Source organism: Hemiscyllium ocellatum, chromosome 2 (genome assembly GCF_020745735.1).
Source record: "Hemiscyllium ocellatum isolate sHemOce1 chromosome 2, sHemOce1.pat.X.cur, whole genome shotgun sequence".
Classification (NCBI taxonomy): domain Eukaryota; kingdom Metazoa; phylum Chordata; class Chondrichthyes; order Orectolobiformes; family Hemiscylliidae; genus Hemiscyllium; species Hemiscyllium ocellatum.
Genome location: NC_083402.1, coordinates 93,602,573 through 93,625,292, shown reverse-complemented (window position 1 = coordinate 93,625,292; position 22,720 = coordinate 93,602,573). Strand labels below are relative to the sequence as shown.

At 39.1% G+C, this 22,720-nt stretch overlaps 1 protein-coding gene across 2 annotated transcripts in view; it reads right to left on the bottom strand.

The window, feature by feature from the left end:
* The window catches only part of LOC132824229 (spindlin-W-like), an 81,354-nt gene that overhangs the window by 23,376 nt on the left and 35,258 nt on the right, over positions 1-22,720 (bottom strand). For both annotated transcript variants that reach the window (XM_060838542.1, XM_060838551.1), the window contains exon 3: positions 17,058-17,216. The gene's annotated coding sequence lies outside the window, so the exon portion shown is untranslated. The remainder of the gene's footprint in view (positions 1-17,057; positions 17,217-22,720) is intronic.

Here is a 22,720-nt window from a genome sequence, read left to right as displayed (position 1 = left end):
GGGATAGGAGAAGCCATTTTAGGATCAGGTTACTGGCAGTTCAACCCAGGAATATGAGAGATCAATGCAGCTTTGTGATCTTTGTGTACTACACAAACAATCTGCAGTCATGTCAAAAACTGAAATTGCTGGAAATCCTCATCAGGTTTGGCTACATCATTAACTGTGCTTTTGTCTCCACAGATGCTGCCAGACCTACTGAGATTTTTCAGCAATTTCTACTTTTATTTCTGATTTCCGGCACCTGTAATCCTTTGTTCTTTTTTTCTATAGTGCTATGTTGCCTGTCTTCATCAGGTTGACATCTCAAAACCTTTTTGTTTGAGGGTGGGGAGGGAAGTGGAGCTATAATTAGCAGATGGGTTCCTTACCCAGGTAGGGCCTGATGCCTCAAGACATCACTGGATCCAGTGTCAATGTTGAGGACTTCCCCAGCCAATTCCATGTATACAACTGTGCCACCGCCTCAGATGGGTCTGTGGGTCTCAGTAAACAGGATTTTGTAGGTTCATATGTGCTATTATCACTTCCAGTGCCTTGGTCAGTGCCAAATTGGCTGCCCAATCCCTTTTATCAGAATTTGTAGGACCTTGACACAACAAAGTGGCTTGTTTAGCCATTTCAGTGTCAACCACATCACTAGATCTGGAGTCACATGTAAGCAAGACCAAGTAAAAACAGCAGAGTTTTCTTCCCTAAAGGACAGAAGGATGGTCATAGTGAAAAAGGGGAGGATAAAAAAATTCAATGGCACATTGTACACAATAACCCAAAGACATTCATTTTGTAGTGTTTGCTTTACTTGATTCTTTTGTGGTAAAATCCATTTGTTTTTAAATCATGGAATCTTGTGACTTATTCTTTCCCAACATAACTGGGAACTCAAATTTCTCTTCACACATTAATGGTGTCTCCCAGGATCTGAAGTGGAATTAGTTTTCTAATATTATATTTACTTTTTTTTTAGAATGACACTTGTATGGAAGCATTCATTGCCCACTTCCACTTCCCGAAAGGGCAAATTGTTCAGTGTCATGACAAATAGATGCCAAGAAACCAACTGGTTGGCATTTACTCCTCAGTATGAGTCTAAGAAAAGTTGCTTTGGTTGGCTCATGAGTCATTTTAAATCACTTGGGTATTGCTGAAAAAGGGAAACATTACAGAACCAGTGTGTTTATACACTCATTCGAAAAAATGCCAACGTTTACAATTATTATGCTGCAGGACAAAAGATAGTTGGTAAGTCTACTCCACGGTAAAATCTTGGTGAATTGGAGGACTAAACTTCCTTAGCTTCTGGGGATTTTAAAAACAAAGTGTAAAGCATGAACATATTCTTGTCCTGATGTCAGATAACAGGCCCGTGTATGAATGTACATAAATTCAAGCAGTAAACAAATTAGTCACAGTACAAGCTTGACCGATTATCTTAAATTAACAGTTAGTGTAGATGCTAGTGCACTAAGGATTACTTAGTGTCACCCTATCGCAAAATTCTAACAGACAGTGTGTTTTGGAATTCAAATGCTAAAAATTATATTTAAAAAGCTGAAATTTTATCAAAATACAGTTGCCATTTCCTTACATGTTTTCATGGAAAACTAGCATTTCACATTTGATTTTACCTTGGATGTAAGGTATAATTTAATATACCAAACCAGTGTGCTCACTTAACATTTGTTATATGTCAGAAGAATATTTAACTTTTAAAAATAAAATTTAAGTGCCAATTTTAACTGATCCATACTACATGACTTCACATATCAAATTTAATTATTTATTCAAGCAATTCCAATAATTGTTGTAGCCCATTAGTAGTAGAAGTGAAGATAATGTTAAAACTTACTTTGCCGACTTTGCTTTCCAATCTCTTTGCTTTTTATCTAATTTTGACTATTTTCTCTCTTGTAGGAAAGCAATTTGCTTTACAAGAGCCGTGAGATTTTGAAGAATATGTCCCGCAAACTATTTAAAAAGGAGCTTAGAATGAAATTTTAATTTGAAAGCTATCCTGACAAGATGGAGTTGAATTGTGTGTAGCGTTTCAAAAGTTTCGTGGGTGGCACAGTGGTTAGCATTGCTGCCTCACAGCGCCAAAGACCCGGGTTCAATTCCGGCCTCAGGCGACTGACTGTGTGGAGTTTGCACATTCTCCTCGTGTCTCCGTGGGTTTCCTCCTGGTGCTCTGGTTTCCTCCCACATCACAAAGATGTGCAGGTCAGGTGAATTGGCCATGCTAAATTGCCCGTTGTGTTAGGTAAGGGGTAAATGTAGGGGTATGGGTGGGTTGCGCTTCGGCGGGTTGGTGTGGACTTGTTGGGCCGAATGGCCTGTTTCCACACGGTAAGTAATCTAATCTGCAGGTCTCAGCTAATTAAAAAAAGCATTTGTTTATTAAATCAAGTTCAACAGATTTTTAAAGAAAAAAAATCATTCACAAAATGTGAGCATTTATTGCCTATCCCCAAATGCTCACAGGGCAGTTAACAGTCCACCATTCTAGAGTCGAATGTGGACCAGACTGGAAAAGAAATGCAGATTTCTTTCCCTAAAAGGGCATTACTGAACCAGATGAGATTTGTCAACAATGAACAGTTAAGGTTATCATTAGACTCTAAATTCCAGATTTTTTTAAAAATCTGAACTCAAATTCCTCCAACTGCCATGAGTGATTTGAACTCAGGACCTGAAAACATGATCTGGGTCTCTATTACGTGAGATTACGTGACACATGGTGAATAAGATTTGTATAGAGACATTTTTTTTCCACTATCTTTAAAAACCTATTTGGGAAATTCAGCTCCAGACACTGCCCATGGATGACAAGCAGTTTACTCAAGATCTAGTGTTTTGTTTGAGGTAAGACTGCAAGGTAAGCAGGTCGGGTGAAATGGTTTTCCTATGGTGAGTGGTTAGGATTTGAAAATCTGTAATCACCTCCGCATTGAGAAGCAAGGTCTCTTTGTTCAGCAAAACTCCCTAGGAACTTACCATTAAGTGTATAAGTCCTGCTAACATTTGCTTTCCCAAAATGCAGCACCTCGCATTTATCTGAATTAAACTCCATCTGCCACTTCTCAGCACATTGGCCCATCTGGTCCAGATCCTGTTGTAATCAGAGGTAACCCTCTTCGCTGTCCAGTACACCTCCAATTTTGGTGTCATCTTCAAACTAACTAACTGTACCTCTTGTGCTCGCATCCAAATCATTTATGTAAATGACAAAAAGTAGAGGGCCCAGCACCGATCCTTGTGGCACTCCACTGGTCACAGGCCTCCAGTCTGAAAAACAACCCTCCACCACCACCCTGTCTTCTACCTTCTAGCCAGTTCTGTATCCAAATGGCTAGTTCTCCCTGTATTCCCTGAGATGTAACCTTGCTAATCAGTCTCCCATGAGGAACCTTGTCAAGCGCCTTACTGAAGTCCATATAGATCACATCTACTGCTCTGCCCTCAACAATCTTCTTTGTTACTTCTTCAAAAACTTAATCAAGTTTGTGAGACACGATTTCCCATGCACAAAGCCATGTTGACTATCCCGAATCAGTCCTTGCCTTTTCAAATACATGTACGTCCTGTCCTTCAGGATTCCCTCCAACAACATGCCCACCACCGAGATCAGGCTCACCGGTCTATAGTTCCGCGGCTTGTCTTTACCGCCCTTCTTAAAAAGTGGCACCACATTTGCCAACCTTCAAGTCTTCCGGCACCTCACCTGTGATTATCGATGATACAGATATCTCAGCAAGAGGCCCAGCAATCACTTCTCTAGCGTCCCACAGAATTCTAGGGTACACCTGATCAGGTCCTGGAGATTTATCCACCTTTAACCGTTTCAAGACATCCAGCACTTCCTCCTCTGTAATCTGGACATTTTGCAAGATGTCACCATCTATTTCCCTACAGTCTACAACTTCCATATCCTTTTCCACAGTAAATACTGATGCAAAATATCCATTTTCTGTGGCTCCACACAAAGGCCGCCATGCTGATTTTTGAGGGGCCCTGTTCTCTCCCTAGTTACCCTTTTGTCCTTAATATATTTGTAAAAACCCTTTGGATTCTCCTGAATTCTATTTGCCAAAGCTATCTCATGTCCCCGTTTTGCCCTCCTGATTTCCCTCTTAAGTATACTCCTACTGCCTTTACACTCTTCTAATGATTCACTCGACCTATCCTGTCTGTACATGACATATGCTTCCTCCTTTTTCTTAACCAAACCCTCAATTTCTTTAGTCATTCAGCATTCCCTATACCTACCAGCCTTCCCTTTCACCCTGACAGGAATATGCTTTCTCTGGATTCTTGTTATCTCATTTCTGAAGGCTTCCCATTTTCCAGCTGTCCCTTTACCTACGAATGTGTGCCTCCAATCAGCTTTTGAAAGTTCTTGCCTAATACCGTCAAAATTGGCCTTTCTCCAATTTAAAAATTCAACTTTTAGATCTGGTCGATCCTTTTCCATCACTATTTTAAATCTAATAGAATTATGGTCGCTGGCCCCAAAGTGCTCCCCCACTGACACCTCAGTCACCTCCCCTGCCTTATTTCCCAAGAGTAGGTCAAGTTTTGCACCTTCTGTAGTAGGTATATCCACATACTGAATCAGAAAATTGTCTTGTACACACTTAACAAATTCCTCCCCATCTAAACTCCCCATTTAACACTATTGCAGTTCCAGTCTATGTTTGGAAACTTAAAATCCCCTTCCATAACTACCTATTATTCTTACAGACATCTGAGATCTCTTTACAAGTTTGTTTCTCAATTTCTTTCTGACTATTGGGGGGTCTATAATACAATCCCAATAAAGGTGATCATCCCTTTCTTATTTCTCAGTTCCACCCAAATAACTTCCCTGGATGTATTTCCGGGAATATCCTCCCTTATCACAGCTGTAATACTATCCCTTATCAAAAATGCCCTCCTCCTCTTTTGCCTCCCATTCTATCCTTCCTGTAGCATTTGTATCCTCGAACATTCAACTGCCAGTCGTGCCCATCCCTGAGCCATGTTTCTGTAATTGCTATGATATCCCAGTCCCATGTTCCTAACCATGCCCTGAGTTCATCTGCCTTCCCTGTTAGGCTCATTGCATTGAAATAAATGCAGTTTACTTTATTAGTCCTACCTTGTCCCTGCTTGGCCTGACTGTTTGACTCACTTCTGTTCTCAGCTGTACCCGTCTAACATCGATCTCTTTCCTCACTATCTCCCTAGGTTCCCCCCACCCCCCTTCACCTTACTAGTTTAAATTCTCCCAAGCAGTTCTAGCAAATTTCCCTGCCAGTATATTAGTCCCCTTCCAATTTAGGTGTAATCCGTCCTTCTTGTACAGGTCACTTCTACCCCAAAAAAGAGATTCCAATGATACAAAAATGTGAATCCTTCTCCCATATACCAGTTCCTCAGCCATGCATTCATCTGCTCTATCCTCTTATTCCTGCCCTCACTAGCTCGTAGCACTGGCAGTAATCCAGATATTACTACCCTTGAGGATCTCCTTTTAAAATTTCTACCTAACTCTCTGTAATCTCCCTTCAGAATCTCAACCTCTTCCCTTCCTATGTGGACAATGACCTCCTGCTGGCCCCTCTCCTCCAGTGAGAACATTCGGCACCCTCTCAGAGACATCCTTGATCCTGGCACCAGGGAAACAACACACCATTCTGCTTTTTCTCTGCTGGCCACAGAAACGTCTGTCTGTACCTCAGACTACAAAATCCCCTAACTCAATTGATCTCTTGGAAGCCGACGTACCTCTCGTTGCATTAGAGCCAGTCTCAATACCAGAAACTTGGCTGTTTGTGGCAGATATAATCCGCAGTAACCCTTAAAGTCTCTTTAAACTCCCACATCTGACAAGAAGTACATATCACTGCAAAGGCCATTTTTGCTCCTTCACAATCTACAGACCCAGAAAACAACACTGTCTTATTCCTCTACAAACACTGCCCCAGGTTAAATTAATAGCTATGGCTTATATTTTAAGTTTAATCAAGAGACTCATCTCCAAAAACATATAATCAAGAAAGAATCCACTGTACCCACTACTGCAGCCTTTCTCTTGGACAGACTTAAAACAACAATTAACTTATCTGATTCTGTGCTGTGAACTTCGCCCAACAGTTCCTCCTAGATTAGTTGTGAATTTCACTGTTTGTTAATTTTCCCAGATGCACTTCGATGTCCAGTGATACACGAATTCAAACAGCAAAGGCGGTAACTGTGCAGGTTTTCTCTCTCTCTCTCTCTCTCTCTCTCTCTCTCTCTCCTGCACTGTCCTCACCATGTGCTTCCTTTGTCTGCTCTTCTCCCTCTTAAACTGCTGTTGTTTTGACTTTTTTTTCCAAAGTTCCAAAACAATGCAACAGTATATAAAACAGTATTTGCTGCTCCTGGAATGCGAGGAAATCACCTCCAACACCTAAAATACCTCAAAAAAAAATAGGAGCAGCTCTTACAGCCAGAAATTTTTCCCGTCCTCCATCTTGTGCAGGTTTATAGCTCCTTGAAAGTGAAGTCGCAGGTAAATAGGATAGTGAAGAAGGCGTTTGGTATGCTTTCTTTTATTGGTCAGAGTATTGAGTACAGGAGTTGGGAGGTCATGTTGCGGCAGTACAGGACATTGGTTAGGCCACTATTGGAATATTGCGTGCAATTCTGGTCTTCTTCCTATCGGAAAGATGTTGTGAAACTTGAAAGGTTTCAGAAAAGATTTACAAGGAGATTGCCAGGGTTGGAGCATCTGAGCTACAGGGAGAGGCTGAACAGGCTAGGGCTGTTTTCCCGAGAGCGTTGGAGGCTGAGGGGTGACCTTATAGAGGTTTACAAAATTATGAGGGGCATGGCTAGGATAAATAGACAAAGTTTTTTCCCTGGGGTCGGGGAGTCCAGAACTAGAGGGCATAGGTTTAGGGTGAGAGGGGAAACATATATAAGAAACCCAAGGGGCAACTTTTTCACGCAGAGAGTGGTACGTGTATGGAATGAGCTGCCAGAGGATGTGGTGGAGGCTGGTACAATTGCAACATTTAAGAGGCATTTTGATAGGTATATGAATAAGGAGGGTTTGGAGGGATATGGGCCGGGTGCTGACAGGTGGGACTAGATTGGGTTGGGATATCTGGTCGGCATGGACGGGTTGGACCGAAGGGTCTGTTTCCATGCTGTACATCTCTATGACTCTATGACCTGTTCAATGGAAGCATCAAAACAGAATTGGATGTTTGTTGAAAACGAAAAAAGGTGTAGAGCTTTGGGGAAAATGTAGGGAAGTAGTGCTAAATGCATTGGTCTTGCAGAGGGCCAGCATGGACATGAACAGCTGCATGGCTCTTGTTGGTACTGTAACCAATCTACCATACAATGAAGCAGATTATCCAGATGGCCATTTTTGGTGACTCCCAGGCATTTTTGGTGAGTTTCAGGACATTTATGTTTGGAATGATTGCTATGTACAATGTCTTCTGTAATCTTGATCTATGCTATCATTTTTATATCTGCATCATAAATTGTACCTCAATATCTATTTCATCCTTCATTTTGCAATTCAGTATGCTTCATTATGACATAGTACACATTAATTTCACTTTCCTGTTGGTAAAGAATTTTCTACAAAGGGAGAACTTCCTCACAATCTCAATAACTAAGTAATTTTATATTTGTACAAACAACACACCTGAACAATAATTCAAGAAGGTGACTTCGACTTCTCTATGACAACTGGGAGCAGACAAAAAGAAATCTGGCCTTGCCAGCAATGTCCACATGCTGGCATTTAAACACAAACTTCTCTTAAATATCTGAAACATGCGTGAGAACTTATTTACTGTACCTCACGATCCCTCCCTACAAGTGATTTGCAGAAGGGAGTCCTGTACAGCTCTCCTGGGTTTGCACTGTTCCATTTCATCATACAAAATGTCACAAAAGTAAAGCCAGAGAACTTATTATACATGCATTTTCTAATAAATATGCATGACAGCTTACATATTAACCATATTTGAAAGAGAGGACACCACAGGAGTACTAATTCAAGGCAGAGACTAAAGCTCTGGGACGTGGGTTCAAATCCCACTATAATTGGTGAAACCAACATTCAACAAGAGTCATGGAATCACAAAAACAAACCCTTCAGTCCAACTTGCCTATGGTGATCAGATATCTTAAATAAATCTAGTCCCATTTGCCAGCATTGGGCATGTATCCCTCTAAACCCTTCCAGATGCCTTTTTAATGTTATAAGTGTACCAGCTTCCACCACTTCCTCTGGCAGTTCATTCTATATATGAACTACCATCTGCATGAAAAATTTGCCCCTTAGGTTGCTTTTAAATCTTTCCCCTCTCATCTTAAAATTGTGCCCTCTACTTCTGGACTACCCCACCCCAGGGAAAAACTCTTATCTGCTTACCCTATATCTATGCCACCCTCAATTTCATAAACCTCTATAAGGTCACCTCTCAGCCTCTGACATCCCAGGGAAAATAGCCCCAGTCTATTCAGCCTCTCTTTGTAGATCAAATCCTCCAACCCTGGCAACATCCTTGTAAATTCTTCTCTGAACCCTTTCAAGTTTCACAACATCCTTCCTATAGTAGAAAGACCAGAATTGCACACAATATTCCAAAAGTGGCTTAACCAATGTCCTGTACAGCTGCAACGTGACCTCCCAACTCCTGTACTCAATGCTCTGACCAATAAAGGAAAGCATACCAAACACCTCCTTCACTATCCTAACTACCTGCAACTCCACTTTCATGGAGTTATGAACTTGCACTCCAAGGTCACCTTGTTCAGCTACACTTCCCAAGACCTTACCATTAAGTGTATAAGTCTCACCCCGATTTGTCTTTCCAAAATGCAGCACCTCACATTTATCTAAATTAAGTTCCATCTGCCACTCCTCGGCCCACTGGCCCATCTGACCAAGATCCTACTGTACTCTGGAGGTAACCTTTTTCACTGTCGACTACACCTTCAATTTTGGTTTCACCTGTAAATTTAGTAAGCATACCTCCTATGTTCACATTCACATCATTTATATAAATAACAAAAGCAGTGGACCCAGCATCAATCCTTGTGGTACACCACTGGTCACAGGCCTCCAGTCTGTAAAGCAATCCTCTGCCACCACCGTCTCCTACCTTCCAACCAGTTCTGTATTCAAATGGCTGTCCCTCCCTTATATTCCATGTGATCTCACCTTGCTAACCAGTCAACCATGGAGGAACTTGTCGAATGTCTTACTTAAGTCCATATAGATCACGCCTATTGCTCTATCCTCATTAATCCTCTTCATTATTTCTTCAAAAAACTCAATTAAAATAGTGAAAGACAATTTCCTACATACAAAGCCATATTTTCTATCCCTGATCAGTCCTTGCCTTTCCAAATACATGTAAATCCTGTCACTTAGGCTTCCCTCCAATAACTTGCCCACCACCCATGTCAGGCTCACCGGTCTACAGTTTTTCCTTACCATCTTTCTTAAATAGTGGCACCATGTTAGCCAACCTCTAGTCTTCTGGCACCCCATCTGTGACTATCAATGACATAAATATCTCTGCAAAGGGACAAAACAATCATTTCCCTAGATTCCCATAGAGTTCAGATGGGGTACACCTGATCTGGTCTTAGGGATTTATCTATTAAAAAAATAAGAAATTGAGAACTGGTTGCAGTAATAGTGATCACAAAACGTATTATCATAAAAATTTATGTGCTTCACCAATTTCCTTCAGGGAAGGAAGGTGATTGTCCTTATGGATCTGGCCTACATGCAATTTCAGATCCATAGTAATGTCACTCTCTTAACTGACCATTGAAATGACCCAACAAGCTAGTGGATACAAAAGCCATTAGGGTTGGGCAAATATTGGCTTCAAGAGGGATGCCCACATCCTTTCAAAAATAAGTGAATGCAGGAAACCTATCAGAAATGATACCTCTAATTTTTGTTACCTCTAATTTTGAGTATTTCAAAGGCTTGAATAAGGAATCACAAAGCTGGAGTACTGTGTGCAGCTGTGGTTCCTTTACCATTAAGATGACGTTATTGCCATTGAGGCAATGAAAGTTCACCGGACTTGTTGAGGGATGTCAGAGAGAATGAGAGATGATCCAATTGAAAGTTAGAAAATACTTAAAAGGGAGAAATGGGGCAAATGCAGTTAAGATTTTCACTTCTGGGACGGGGGTGGAGAAAAGATGGATGATTTGCAGAGGAATGTGTATCACAAAGGCATTTTGACAAGTGGTACTGGAGGGTTAAGTGAGGGTTAAGCAATTATGTCACTGAGGGTCAATGTGTAAATAAGGGAGAGAAGGACAAGAATGGAAGCGCAAGGCTTCTGAATAAGAAAAAGATGCAGGTTTGGGTCCAGAGGTCAGTTGGAATTGTAAGTTGACAAATGAGAAGATGGAGGGAAAATAGCAAAAACGGCTGAACACATCAGCTTGACCTTCATGACTTGTACTATTTGGGCTGGAGTTGATTAGGGAAAGGGAAAGAAATTAAAAAGAAGACTGCGTTAGTGAATAGAAGCAGCTTAAACTTGCAGAACCAGCACAGAGCAGTGCGTGATTTTTCCAGAGGATACAAAATACAATTGTGCTTCATCTGGTCCAGCCCAATCTAGCTAACAATGGCTAAATGAACTCCATATTTAACACATACTCTTTTGACTTTAAGGGTATGAAAGTAAGGACAACACTAGAGGTAAAGCTTAAGCTTTTACTGGAGCTAATCCTACGTAGCCATGAGGGTGTTGGTGAGAAAATACAGAATCATTAGACAATCTGAAGCTGCAGTTGTAGGTGGCATGATTTATTCTCAGGATAGACACAAAAGGAAATGGAATAGGAAGGAGGAAGATGAATAGATGGTGGTGAAGAATAAAAGGATGTAGTTTTTGAGGCTTGGGAATATCAAGATTGAGAAGCAATGCAAGAAGAGAAGATCAGGCAGAGGACTCTGAAAATAGGACAGGAATTGAGAGGTAAAATAACCAAAAAGGGATAAAATGAAAGATGGCTGTATTGTAGGCAGGGAAGAAGTCAAGAAAGAAAGGTTGAATTGTAGGTTCTTTACTGAATCAAGGCAAATCACATTTCTAACAAGTATTTCAAGACACTGATATTATAGTTTTGGTTTCATCTTCCCCTAGCTGGTTGTTCACAGCCAGACCAATGTCCAGAAGCAAACTGCCCACCATTAGCCTTATCTTATGCCCTTATTCATCACCACCAATGTATCCAGGTTTAATAATTACAACAAATCATAGTAAACCACGAATGCAGGCAATATTCAGATATTCGCTTACTACCTCCTTTGCAGCCAAAACCTATTAGGAATTTCTTCTGGCTATGTTATATTGGGGATGATTCAAATCAAAGAGCCATATTACCTCCAATGTACCAATGAGCAGAAAAGACAGGAAATGTTAGAGCCCAAAAACGCACATTAATTGATTGTGAAAATGTCTTGGGGTCAGAAATTAACAACATTAATTATATTAACACCGTGCAATTTGAAATTTCCATCCACTAAGGCTGTCTTGTTGCTGAGACCAGCACCAGACAGCAATTTCAAATTCACCTATCTCCATGGCACCAAATGAAATATAATAAAATATCCTTTTTGGAAGGGGAAATCCATAGTTTTATTAAATATGGAATTGAAAGCTTTACAGAATTTGAATCAGTGTGAACTTCAGCAATTGTAAATTTTTCCAAATAAACATTTGGATTTAATTTTGAGAACACTATGTCTATTATGATGACACAAGAAACAGACAGCTGAACCAAAACAGCCTTTCTACCTCTGTATTTCCAACACAGTAGAGCGCCCATGGAACCTTCTGAACAGGAACCAACCTACAATTAACTTCCAGGGTTGGCCTCATGAATGAACAAAGGCTTGTTTGGTCTGTTTTCCTTTTAACATCAGCCGTTACCCACAGTCCAGAAGCCATCTTCAGCTCACAGTTCCCAGTTCATAGCTCCAAACCAAGAAAATTGATAAAGGAATAAAATTTTTAAAATGAAAATTTGATGAGGTTTCTAACACTATTTACCATTGATGATGATATAGTAACCTAATATTTTTGCAAACTCACTACTGTATTGCTACTTTCTCCATTGTAAACAACGATAGTAAATCCTCTGTATCCATGAAATCACGAATTTGCTTATCCACACCAAAAAAAAGGCAATTACAAAAATTAACATCTACAACCAAATGTCACGTATCCACAATATTTTAAATAATTTTAACAAGCTCTGCACTTGCGGATTTCATCGTTGACTGATTCATCATTCACAGTAGTGCCCAGGATATTTCTATGACCATATTGATAATAGAAACTGCCTAGGTGAACAAGTAATTTTAAAGGCATGCCACCATCCCAGTTCAGACAGTGACAGCAAAATGCTTGAAGGAATATATAATAAGTGTGCAGTTACACCAGCTTCACTACAAATGTGAACAAAAAGAATTTACGATGAAAATATAAAAACAAAAGAATTTGTACTCAAGCACCTGTACCTAGATTTCTAAGCTGACATCGTAAGTGGCAACTTGCAAATTTTTTCCTGTACTCATGTGAGTACATGGCAATAAAACTAATTCAGTATATTGGGAGAAGCCACAAAGTTGACATAATATGTTCCAAGTTGTGTTATATACAGATATTCTACTGAAAATACATTAATGACTGTATTATGTCTACTTGACAGACTAATTAAATTGCGCAAGAAATTGGACAACTTCATTTTTGGCCACAGGAATCACGAAGCATGACTTCTCCACTCCAGTTCGAAAGGAAGTAAGCATATATAAACTGGTGTAGCTCCATACTGTACGATGTCCCAAATAGGCTTCCACCCTAGGATTGATGTCTGTAGCCTCTTGTGCACAGCTGAGGAGCATTCTATGCAAAGCATGTGCTGCCCAAGTTGCAGAACAAGTGGTAATACAACATCTGCCCCCAAAGCTGCATAAGCCACATGCAAGAACTAGGGTTTTATACATTTTATCTTGCACTGTGAATTTTACAACTGTGCCATTTAACTACTAATGTGAATGATTGTTTACATTGATTAACTTAACCATTAATGATAACATATTGCATGAAGCTAAATTTATTGAAAACAAAAATTGGGGAGGCTCTGTGTTGCAGAGATATCGTCCCTATTTCTGGGCTCAAGTCCCACTTTCTCTAGAGGGGTGCAGTAACATCTCTGAACAGGTTGATTAAAGAAGAGTAGGCCATTGGAACAATTCAGGAAGAATAAATGTAAGCAAGAAGAGATTCAGTCCATGTCCGCGAACAAGTACAATCTAACAGTGAGAGACAGGAAGAATACAAGTAAATGTTTATTCTGTCTGCATACCTCATTGTTCTTTAGCAATCATGGTCTTCAGCTTAGCAAAGGTGTTGCATGCTAATTTTGTTAACTGTAATGCACAGTATAGCTACTGATTATGCATGAATGGTATAATGAAGGAACTGTGGATGAAACATTAACAGCGAGTTGATGTAACCATGAATGGAGTACCGATCGTAATGATTGTACTACGAACTGTGTTCATCAACTGCTTTTACGACATATCAGAGCTGAAAACCTGCATATGGGAGCTTCAGGCAGATGAAAAGAACTCTCCTAAAGGGTCCAGTACACAAATGTTAAAGTTCATAGAGGTGATATGAAATGGCCATTTATTGAACATTGCTGAAAATTCAAATTTTGTCAAAGATTTTCTTTTTGCACTCACAAGGGCAACTTTTGAGAACACCTATGTAAATGGGAAGTTGTAATTTAGCATTCAACGTTTCAAAAAAATAACAAACAGAAAACGTGCATTGTGAACATCAAATTATACTGAAGCACCTCAAGAGTGGAACATAGTTCATGATTAAGTTTATTTCTATGGCACTTTGGATTTTTCAATTTGAGACGAATTGCTGAGAAGTGGCTTGCAATGACATAGAATGTGTACTGTAAATATCAAGACTGTTACAGTTGTATTGAGGCGCCTAACACAGAACCTGCAGCATGGCGAGAAGTTTTTTTTTGCACCTTCTGTAATTTAAAAGTCAAACATTTTTTAAATGTATTTTGACAAATGTTATTACGCAAACATAGTCAAAAGGTATAGTAGGTAGTTAGTGAGGGAAGTTTGGTAAGATAGCACAAGAAAATTCACTTGGTGTCATTGAAAAATACATGCCATGGAACTCAACGAAATTGATGCTTTGTCAAAATTCAACACTCAGTCCTTTATTATGAGTGAGACTGGATAAAGCCAGTATATGCATTTATAAAGTCAAATCACATTTACAAGCTATTGAAGTTTTTTTTTTGAGAATGTAAGTAGTAAGATAAATAAGGGAGAACCAAGAGATGTGGACTACTTGGATTTTCAGAAAGCGTTTGATAAGACCGTGGAATCTCTACACTGCAGATAAAGGCCATTCAGCACATCATGTCTGCATCAACTCTGAAGAACATCCAACCCAGATCCAGCAACCCCCCTACCCCCCCAACTCTATCCCCATAACCCCACCTAGCCTGCAAATCCCTTGGCACTATGGGGCAAATTGGTATGGCTAACCCACCTAATCTGCATATCTTTGAACTGTGGAGGAAACTGGAGAACCAGCAGAAATATAGGTAGGCATGGAGAGAATATGCAACCTCCACTCAAAAAGTCACCCAAGGCTAGAATTGAACCCAGGTCCCTGGGACTGTGAGACAGCAGTGCTAACTACTGTCCCTCCAGCCTTCGTAAGAAGTTAGTGAGGAAAGTTAAAGCACATCAACTGCGTTAATATAATGGAATGGATCAAAAATTGATTGACATATAGGAAACATAGTGGGAATAAAAGGACCTTTTTCCAAGTGACAATGACTTGTGGAGTTTTGCAAGGACCAGTGCTTGGACCTCAGATATTCATGATTTAAATAATGACCTGGATAAGGGAACAAAATGCAACAATTAAAGAAGGTGCAGCAGAGGTTCATTAAGCTACTACCAGGAATGAAAGGACTGTCATCTAAGGATAAATTGATTTGAATGGGTCTGTGTTCAATAGAGTTTCTAAGGATGAGAATATCTAATTCAAACATAAAATTCTAACAGGGATGGACAAATCAAGAAGTAGGGAAGATGATTTCCCTGGATAGGGAGTCTAAATCAGAGCAAGAGTCTCAGGATAAGGGGTAGACCATTTAGAACTGAAAAGTTTCTTCAGTTAAAACAGATCATGAATCTGTGAAATTCTGTACCTCAGAAGTCTGCAGAGGCCAAGCCATTTAATATACTCAAATTCTTTTTTTACATTTTAAAAGGCATCAAGGTGCATGGAGAGAAAGTGAGAACATGGCTTTGAGATAGAGGGTCATCAGTGATCACACTGATGGACTGAGCAGGCTCAAAGGGACAAATGACCTACTCTTGCTCCTAGCTATTTTTCAATGTTATTTTTGATGTTGGGTACTTGTGGAGTGCTCTTACCCAAGATATAAAATCTTAACAAATGACCTGGGAAAGCATGAGTATGCTAAAGAGCCAAGATGCATTATAATTATTTCAATTCAAACTCTTTCACTTACACTAGATTAAAAAAAGGTTGGCTAATTTCCAAGAAACCAATTTCCAGCCAGGTACTGGTCCCATCAGGGCAATGCCAAACAGAGCTTGCTTGCAGAGAGTGTTGCTTGATGCAACAGTTGTAAGTGATCAACAAATAATCAACATCAAGAAAGTTTCCTTTGGAAATTTTTCACACAAAACAGACTCACCTAAGTAAATGAAATTTCCAGATCTTGAAGGATTAGAAATTGTTGTTTTCTCATTGATTTATCCATTTAAATCAACGGTCAACATTACTGAACCAAGAAGCGCTTATTTAACTCAGGAGGTTTAAAACAAGACTGATACAAATCCTCTGGTTTGACAATGCAAAGCAATCAGGGAACATCACAATACAACAGCAAGAAACATTCAAGACAATATTTCATTTTAAAGAAATATGGAACTATATTGAACATTTCTTTATTCAATCTTTTCTTTAACATACATTAATATCAAAACTTTCGTTAATTAAACTATTAAATAACTTACATTTTCTTCTCCAAGGTTTTCTAGTTGACATGTTTAATTTGTCTATGTTATGTTTTGAAATGGAATTTGCCAACAGTTTTTAAACAATAAATCTTAAAGATTAAAAGGCTCATTTCAACGAAGCTCAGTACATGCCGTAGAGGCCAAAATGAGAAGATGGTACATGGATTTTGGTGTTAAAAGGATCCATTATCATATGGAAATTAGGAGAACTTTTTAAAAAAAATGTCAAAGATTGCTTTATTTAGAAGATTGATCGTTTTAGAACATGGACATTGTCCCAGTTGTCACGTGACAAGCATTTTTTGAACAAGATGATTTTAGAGCAGGTGATTGAATATGTACTGGCCTGAAGCCTTCTCAGGTGAGATGAAAGCTCTTAATAAAGTAATTTCTCGTTTTAGTTCACAGCGGCAGCAAGCAGGAAGCAGGAAGCAAAACCCCAAAAAAGACCAGCAATAATGTTGTGCTAGTATTAAAAACGGCAAAGACATGCACTGTCCTCTTCACGTATGTTCTGTAAGTCTTCTCTATTATTCAAGTAATCTAAAAAAATCTAATTTATGCTTAAATCTTAAATGTCACTTAACAAGGCCAAATATTTTAAACTACGAAGGGTCTGTTACCACGCTGTATGACTATGAATTTATGAAAAAGAACTGAATCTTCAAGCATTTTCTAGGCAAAGTTATTTGTACTACAAATTAGTAACATTTTGTTCACTTGAAGTTTTTTCCAGTTTTTCTTAATTACAAGTCGGTTGGGGGAATTGAAATGGGCAGTGACTGCGAGGTCTAGTCGGTCCCTGCGGACCTGACCACGATGCTTGGTGAAACAGTTTCTACTTTCTTTTTTTGTTAGAACCCACATCCAACATGGCATGAAATTGGCCACATTTTTCATTTGGTCTGACACCTACCTTCAGTACAAGATTGAAGACAACCTGATCAAAGGCATGCAGCCGTCAGTAACTATAGCAGAAAGTGGAGATCCAGTGTCTTAAAGGTAGTATTTTCAGGCTTCCATTTTCATCATACCACAATTTCACAGGAATGCAGCTTTTTTGGTGGCGACTGATCTGTATAAATAAAGTATTATGGAAATAACTATTATACACTTACACCATAAAAAAATGATTTGGAGATGCCGGTGTTGGACTGGGGTGTACAAAGTTAAAAATCACACACCAGATTATAGTCCAACAGTGTCGCTCCGAAAACTAGTGTGCTTCCAATTAAACCTGTTGGACTATAACCTGGTGTTGTGTGATTTTTAAACACCATAAAAAAAGTGATGGGAGGAGATTAGAAACCTAAACTGAAAAATCAAGGCATTAGAGTACTTAGCAACTTGGGTAAATACAAGCAAAATAAAACATAATATTATCAACGAATTACATCCATGCAAAGAACAGTAGTAAAAAAAATTAATGGTTCTTTTCCCAAATGCGTGAAGCAATCATAATAAATGATCTAGATTTAATCAATATTAGAGGCATGGCTACAAGGTGAGCAAAGTCGAAAATAAATACTCCAGGTACACAACCTATCAAAAGAAAGGCAGAGTCAAAAAATAGTATCAATCCTGACATTAAAAGGATGTCACAAGGACAACAGCAAGAAAGGATGCTTGTTCTGAAGATTAGAATACAGAATCGACAAGTGATAAGTTTATGAACGGCAAGGGACAGAAAATGCTTAGATAATAGATCTACAGTCTTAAGATCATAAGAAACTCTTACAGTTGGCTTCACTGTTTGACTGAATTTTAAATAATAAATAGTATAAGTCTGCAATGAAGGCAATGGAATTATGAGTCAGCGATATTATAGCACAGAAACAGACCTCTTTGATCCAAATATCCCAAATAAATCTAGCCCCAGCATTTGGCACATATCCCTCTCAACTCTTCCTATTCATATACCCATCCAGATGCCTTTTAAATGTTGTAATTGAAGCTGCCTCCATCAGTTCCTCTGACAGCTTGTTCCATTTATGCACCACCTTCTGCGTGAAAAAGTTGCCTAAGGTCCCTTTTAAATCTTTCCCCTCTCACCTTAAACTTATGCCCTCCAGTTTTGGGCTCCCTCACCCCAGGACAGGATAGGTTAAATAGACTAGTAGTGAAAATAAATAGCAAAAACACAAGGAGCAAAACTGACAAATCCCCTGGACTACACCTTAACACAGGGGTGGGGAACCTTTTTTTTAGCCAAGATCCTATTAGGCTGCATGCTGAGAATTTAAAATATACAAGAAAATATCATATTTGTGTCATCACATTTACTAATTTTAATTAAAGCCTGCTATTATACAAGGACTTTAAACAAAACAAAAATTCAATAACATTTAATTGTTTGACAAAGTTAACAATAGAACTAATAATATGCAAAACACTTAGACAATAAACCATTTAATGACTTTTTTCCGACTGCTTATTGAGTGATCAGAATCGAATATTTGGTTCAAACATCGTTTGATTGGTCCTCCAGGTGAATATTCATCATCTGAGATCTCAAGCACATTTTAATTTGTGTCACATATGAAAATATTGATGCACAATAGTAGGTTGTACCAAAATAAAACAGCATTCGCTGAGCATGTTGATACGAATACAGACTTCAGAATATTATCTTCCAAGAGCTCAATCAATTCCATCTGTAAGTCCTCAGGTACTTTGGAGTCATCAACCAGGTGCGGTCAAAAGCTAGTTTCAGTCTGAGATCACATTTCTCAAAATCTGCCAACCTTTCATTGTGAACTTTCAATCAATGAAGTCAAGAACTGCTGTGTATTCTTTCACTTAGTGATTTCCTTGTACCCTGTTCATTAATTGCCTTCACCAGTTCAGGAAAGTTCAGATGAAAGTTCTGTTTGGGTAGGAAGAGTTTTGAAAAAGATCAGCTTTTTCTGAAATGCCTAGATTTTTGGCCATGTATCGTACATGAATTTACTTTACCTTGCAAAACAAATTCAGATCATTTTGCTTTGACATTATATCACCCTAAAATGCATTTCTGCAGAAATTTTCTTTTGACAATTCACACATTTCATTCAGTTCCTCAAAAAGTCTTGTGATTCGTTTTTGCAAAGACAAAGGTTTTACAAGTATCCTTATGACAATCAGAACACTTCAGAATGATTTGGCAACTCCACACCGAGTGTTTCACCATCAAGCTGATGGCATGATGCAATTGCGCGAATGGAGTGTACAATACCTATAGTTTTCTTTAATGTGTCACTTAAAACAAGATTTGGCACAGAGATTCTGTCAATGCAAAAGAAAATGAAAAGAAATCAAAGTATCTGGATCTGGCAATTTATTCATAGTAATGCAACAAATCCTTCATGTTTTCTTCTCATGGAAGGTGTTGCATCTGTGTGTCCACTTACTAAATTACACAAATTCAGTTTGGCTTCATGACAGTTTTCTTTGAAGATAGTGAAGTTGTCAATTCCATATGCCCTTGCCATAAGGATGCGCAAAGCCAGTAACTCTTCATTACAATGAAAATCCGCAGTTATCACACAAATCAAAAATAACTCCTGCACTGAGTCAGGAATGTCAGTGGATTCATCCAAGGCAATTGAATAATAAATATCTTCGCCTTGGCACATTGTATGAAGTTGTGCTGTTACATTGAGGGCTAATTCATGTTGCCTATCAGTTTTGGTCCTTCTTGAAAGAAGCAATTGTTTGTACTTATGAGCATTATCTGAATCTAAACATCATAAAATAATGCATTGTTGAAGTTTTAGGATTTCCACATTGCTAAATGGTTTACCTCTTCTTCAAAGTATACATGCTATTTTATAAGTTGCTTCAGTGATATCTGTCCCTTGTCCAGATATTGTTAAATACCTGCTGCTGCTTTGGATCTTTCATTTTCTCAAGTGCAGACATTCGGGGTTCTCCTTCCAATTGAGTATTTTTGTGATTCTTAGGAGTTGCATAATGCTGACATGCATTATATTTCTTCAGAGCAAAGACGTCATTTTATCTTTCACAGCAACTATGTAATATTGCAATTCCCATTTTTCATTGAATACTGTGCTCTTGTCCTTTAATGTTCTTCTCCTTGTTTTTGACATGACTGGATTACCAATAAAAAATTTTAGAATGGTACACAAATTTTAAAAAAGTCGGATTTTGTATTTGCAGACAGTTAGGTGAAAGCCCACAATTAGTATCCTAAAAGGCCGCAGGTTCCCACCCTGTCCTAATATTTTAAAACAGATTGCACACCGCTGTATGCAGAGTTCTGGAACCCATATTATTGGAAGCAATGGGACAGCACTGCAGATTTACCAGGAGGTTGCCTGGGCTGGAGAATTTTAGTTATGGAGAGTGGACAGACTTGTTTTTTCCCTTGGAGCAGAGGAGTCTGAGGGGAAAACATGATTGAGGTCTATAAAATTAGATGAGCACTGACAAAATAAACAGAAATGGAATGTTCTCCTTGATAGAGGGAACAATGACCACAGGGTACAGATTGAAAGGAAGGGACAAAAGTTTCATTCCATGTAAGGGCTGTAGAGGCAGAAATCGTAATAATGTTTCAACTGGCATTTAGATGTGGACTTTTGATGCCAAGGTATACAAGGTCAAGTGCTGGAAAATGTAAATCAGAATGGATAGTTGCTTGATTTTGGCTGGTGCAGGCACCAAGGGCCAAAGGGCCTGTTACTGTGCTGTGGTGGTCTATGATTACGAGATGGTGGATACACTGGTTTTAATTTTCTAAATCTCCCCAAGATCTAGAACCAGCCCAAGGATTGCAAGTTAATAAACACAATTGCCAATCAAGATAAAGTGTGCAATCAAAGGTTTATAGGTCAGTTAACCTAAAACTAGTAGCTGAGAAAATGTTGGAATCTATTAAAAAAACATCTTTTCATACTGTTATCTCCTAAGTATATAAGCAGACAAAGTCAGCTCGGTTCTATGAAAGAGAAATTGTGTTTGCAAGGAGATTTAAATAGTAGGGCATTTAATGGGAAGCCAATGGATGTAATATACATGAATTTCCAAGAGGCATATGGTAGGTGCCACAAAAAATGGCTAATAACATGAATAGAGCACCTGAAGTCAGAGGTATTGAATTAAAAAGACAGTGGGATGGATAGAACAGGAAAGCACAGAATGAGGATACATGGAGCTTTTCAAAACTGCTAATCTTGTAACTCATCAATGCCACAAGGATCAGATTAGGTTAGATTAGATTAGATTAGATTCCCTACAGTGTGGAAACAGGCCCTTCAGCCCAACAAGTCCACACCGACCCTCCGAGGAGCAACCCCCCCCACAGATCCATTCCCTATATTTATCCCTGACTAATGCACCTAACTATGGGCAATTTAGCTTTGCCCAATTCACATGACCTGTACATCTTTGGACCGTGGGAGAAAACCGGAGTACCCGATGGAAACCCACGCAGACACAGGGAAAATGTGCAAACTCCACACAGACAGTCGCCCGAGGCAGGAATTGAACCCGGTCCCTGGCGCTGCGAGGCAGTAGTGCTAACCACTGAGCAACCGTGCCGCCCCTGGAGTCTCAGCTAATTATAACTTCTGTGAACAATTTGGATTATAACAAGTTGGATGGAAATGTAAATTGAGAAGATGATACCTATAGCTATAAAGAGGTACAGACAGGCTAAGTGAGCATGTCAAGTGGACAACAAGCAGAGGATATACAGTATAATGTGGTGGGGTGCAAAGTTACTCACTTTTGTAGTGAGAATCAAAATGTCAAATGTGGATTTAAAAAGATGTGAAACCTATAAACTTGAAAATGAGTGTTCAGAAAGCCATGTACGCATTCTTAAAATGATCACAGAAAACATTCAGTTCAATTAGGAAGGCAAACCTTTAAGGCAAACCTTTATTTGCCTTTATATTTGCATCAATCATAAGAGGATTGGGGATATCAGATTAAAGAGGTTTTAGTAAAAGAGTTTTAGTGAAACCCTTGATTGTAAAAGGGTTTTAGTGAAACCACAACTGGAGTACTACGCGCAGTGCTGGTCTCTTATCTAAAAGGTATTGTAGGGTTAAAGTCATTTATTGGTTCTTGCGAAGAGGTCTCTGGGAGTTTAAAACAATGTGAGGTGAATCTACTGAAATATGCAAGATTCTGGGGACATTTGACAGACTAGAACTCAGATGTTGCTTTCCTTGGCTGACAGATTTAGAACACAGGTATAGTTGGAGTATAAGGGCATAAATCGTTTAGAGCAGAGATTGAGAGAAATATTTTCTCTCAGTGAATCTTTGGAACTGTGTACTCCACAACACTGAGAATGTCTCTTCTTGAGTTCTCAGGAAGACAGATAGGTTGCCGATCTCAAAACTGTCAAGGAATATGGGAAGCAGACGGGCTGAAGATTACTCACAAATGGAACGGAATATCAGTGCAGGTTCCAGGAGTTGTGTGGTCAACTCCTGGTCATATTTCTCACAGTATTACATAAATATTCCAGCATAGCGCAGAAGACAAGTATTAGAAACAGCCTGCACAACAAGCTGACAGGCTCAACTTGGATTCTAATGAACAAATTTTTCAGCTCTGTTACTCAGG